Consider the following 3042-nt stretch of genomic DNA (forward strand, 5'->3'; position numbering starts at 1 on the left):
CACTTCACCAATTCCCAATCTCTTGAAAACAAAAAAAGGCATTAAATTGATGCTAGCACCTAGATCACATAAAACTCGATCAAAAGTAATATCTCCTATAATGCAAGGAATAGTAAAACTCCCTGGATCTTTGAGTTTCGGGGGTACCTTCTTCTGGAGAATGGCGCTACACTCCTCCATGAGCATCACTGTTTCCTCATCCTCTAACTTCCTTTTGTTGGATAAAATCTCGTTGAGAAATTTCACGTAGCTTGGCATCTGTTGCAATGCATCTACAAAAGGAATGTTAATATGCAATTTTCTAAATATTTCAATGAATTTGGAAAACTACTTATCCTGATTCTTTTTCTTTAGTCTTTGAGGAAATGGCACAGGAGGAGTGTGATGTGCCAATTCTGGTGGTATCTCAGGAAATGGCAATTTCTCTTTCCTTTGTTTTTGCCTCACTTCCCATTTCTGTTCTTCTTCCCTAGAACTAGATGGTTTCTCTTCAATAACTATCTCTTCATCTACTTCCTCATCAGATTCTTCCTTTTCATTTGGTGGCTTTTCTTCTTTCCCTGCTTGCTCCACCTTTTCCAAACCTGTCCCACTCCTCAAAATTATTGCATTTGCTTGCTCACGTGGGTTAGTCACTGTGTTGCTTGGTAAAGACCCCTATGGTCTCTCATTTAACTTTTCAGCCAATTGCCCCATCTATACCTCCAGATTCTGAATGGACGCCCCTTGATTTCTGAAATTCATTCTCGTCTCATTCATAAAACCTATGGTCTCTTACATAAACTTCCCAAACATGTCCTCCAATTTTGTCACTCTTGGGTCTCCTGGTTGATTATTCACCCCTGTTTGGTTAGTTGGTAATGCTCTTTGGTTCCATTGATTGTTTTGCTAGTTTTGATTGCCCCAAGACAGATTTGGATGTTCCTCCAACCCGGATTATATGTGTTGGAATAGGGATTGTTTGGTTGCCTCTGATTTCCTACCAAATAGTTAACCTGCTCTGATGATGACGATGATGAAGCAAATGTATTCCCCACTTGACACTCACTGCTCACATGATTACCTGCACAAAATTCACAAGTTAGTTGAGGTGCTTGAATGGAATTTACCTGGATACTTCCCAACTGTTTCTGAAGTGTTGTCAGTTGGGCTGAAATGGTTGTATATGCATCAACTTCATGAAGACCCATAGATTTCTTCGGTTGCACCCTCTCATTAGGTCTTTGATAATTGTTGCTTGCCAGAACCTCAAGCAACTCGTGAGCTTCTTCCAGAGTCTTATTTTGTAGTGCTCCTCCCGATGCTGCATCCACCATAGTTTGCATATTCACCATCAATCCATTATAAAATGTTTGGACTTGCAGCCAAACTGGCAACCTATGATGTGGACACCTTCTCAGTAATTCTTTGTATCTCTCCTAAGCCTCATACAATGATTCCAACTCTTCTTGTAGAAATGATGTGATGTCATTTCTCAGCTTTGTCGAGTTTCCTGGAGGAAAGAACTTGGTCAGGAACTTCTGTGCTAAATCGTTCCATGTTGTAATCGTTCTTGTCGGTAATGCCATTAACCATCCCTTAGCTTTATCCTTCAATGAAAATGGGAATAGTCTCAATCTGATGGCATCATCTGACACTCCGTTTGACTTAAAAGTATCACAAATCTCCAGAAAATTGGCAATGTGCAAATTTGGATCTTCCTTCAAATCTCCCCTGAACCGTACCGACTACTAGATAATCTGGATGATTGCCTGCTTTATCTCAAAGTTGTTGGCTTGTACTGCTGGTCTAGTAATACTCGACCCACTGCCATCAACTGAGGGAACTGAAAACTCCCTTAGTGTTCTATTTTTTGCCATCTCTACAACTATGACTTCTGGATCAACTGTAGCTTCTCTTTCTCTTCTTTCTCTGTTAAGTCTTCGAGTAGTTCTTTCAATCTCAGGAACCACTGGCTAACCTCTTGCTTTTCGCATAAACTACACAGAAAAATAGAGAGAGTGAGATCACAAACTAACCTAAAAGAATAACAAAAATTAAACAAACAATAATTAAGCAAAAATGAAGCTCCAATCTACCTAACACAAGAAAATTTTAATGTTAACACAAAACTCAATCCCCGGCAACGACACCAAAAACTTGATACGTTGCAACTACAACATGCATAAATAGCAAGTGCACTAGTCATACAAAGTAATAAAGTGATGAGTGAGTATCGTTCCCACGAGGATTGGTTGTTAAGCACTAAGTTTTCTACTATTTTCAAGTTGGAGCAATCGAATTTGTTTGGATTAATGGAAGAAAATTAAACTTAAAACTAAAACAAAAATTTCTAAATGCTCAAAGCTAAATTATGAAAGCAAGATTAAAAACAAGGTAAAATCAATTTAAACAAACGGGTAGGGTTTTTACTTCATTCAAACTCTATGGATTAAACCTTATTATTATGCTATTTCCATATTCACATGCATTGACTGTAAATCGAATTCTCTAAATTGTAAACATACCTTCTCAGGCTATGTCTTCCTACTTTTTCCTACTTTTCCCTATTAAACTTCCGCACCCAACAATTTGAAGATTAATAGTTCTAAACTCATTAAGCACATGGAATCCCAGACTAATTTCATTGATTCTTAAATCTATATCTAGCATTCAATACTACAATGGTGATTATCCAAGAAGCTTAACATGGCTCATTTCTCAATCTCATCATGTTCATCAATTAAAAGCAATAAATTCAGAATAACCACACAATCCATGCAATATCATATGAAAATACTAAAAATCAATTGCTCAATCCATGGAAATCCAAATTTCATTAAAACCCTAACCCAAAATGGGTTAGTTCATAGCTAAATCAACACAACAAGTAAGAAAAACAAAAAACCCAATGTTCAACATATTGAAATGAGAGAAAAGACAAGAGATCTCCCCTAGTTGAAGAATCCACCAGATTCAATCCCAAATCTTCTCACTTTAACCCAAAAATTCGTCAAATCTAAACCAAGGAAGATGAAAAAGCTGCTCTAGACTAAGAAAAAC

General features: G+C 37.3%; 1 non-coding gene across 1 annotated transcript; it reads left to right on the forward strand.

Annotated features, from left to right (window-relative positions):
• Positions 1-1374: 1374 nt before the first annotated feature.
• LOC116117413 lies at positions 1375-1481 on the forward strand. The gene has a single exon (XR_004125951.1). It is a non-coding gene; the product is annotated as a small nucleolar RNA R71 (small nucleolar RNA).
• Positions 1482-3042: the final 1561 nt, after the last annotated feature.

The sequence above is a fragment of the Pistacia vera genome, unplaced genomic scaffold (assembly GCF_008641045.1).
Source record: "Pistacia vera cultivar Batoury unplaced genomic scaffold, PisVer_v2 Contig807, whole genome shotgun sequence".
Lineage (NCBI taxonomy): Eukaryota > Viridiplantae > Streptophyta > Magnoliopsida > Sapindales > Anacardiaceae > Pistacia > Pistacia vera.